Below are 855 nucleotides of genomic sequence, written 5' to 3' on the forward strand. Positions count from 1 at the left end.
TCCTTCGAGCTGGACAGGCTTACAACTGCATCTGGACCATGCGGTGACATTCTGAGCAATGTTTTTGGGTCTTGTAGTCACTAAGATCATGCTACCTTCAAGTCCATTCTTCAACGGTGCATATAAAAAGACTCCCATTGTGGTAATCTCCCAAATATCATCCAGCACCAAAAGGAACTTTTGGATCTTCAGCATATGCTACAGATTTGCTTCAAGAACACCTAAACCACAAGACAAGTCGAAGTTTGGCTGGATGGTCTTGATGACCTCCTTTTTCATCCTTTCAATGTCAAACAGGTCCGAAACACAGACCCGTATCCTTACAGTAATAAAGTGGCCTTTCACTCTTTCATCACTGTAGATGAACTGAGCCAGGGTGGTCTTCCCCATCACGCCAATGCCAAAAATTGGCAAGACAGAAACATTGCCACAGTTAGCAGTCTCAGCAAGCACTGCACTGCTGTAAGAGATGGGCCTCCACCATGCCCCACTCGCTGCGACTGATGAGCAAGCGAGCTGTGAGCAGCTTGGTCTTGAGTTGGTCCAGCTCGTTTTCCAGCTGGGTCGGCGCTTGGCTCATGCTCATCCCGAATAACAGGATGCCTTGCACGGTGTCCATGGTCGCGCGCGCTCCTAGATCTTGGTGCGTTGGTGGAGCTCCTCCTCCTCCTCCTCCTGCTTGGCACTCGATCAAGCACGGCAGGGGCAGAAGCGAGCGATTACCTGATGATGGTGCCACCGATTACTGGGCCTTCGCCCTCCCACCGCCCGACTGGTGATTTTCACCGGAGGGATCGTAGAGAGATCGGGCAGAGAGGTGGAGATCAAATTGCGTGTGCACCCAACGTGGAATGG

The sequence above is a fragment of the Setaria italica genome, chromosome VI (assembly GCF_000263155.2).
Source record: "Setaria italica strain Yugu1 chromosome VI, Setaria_italica_v2.0, whole genome shotgun sequence".
Lineage (NCBI taxonomy): Eukaryota > Viridiplantae > Streptophyta > Magnoliopsida > Poales > Poaceae > Setaria > Setaria italica.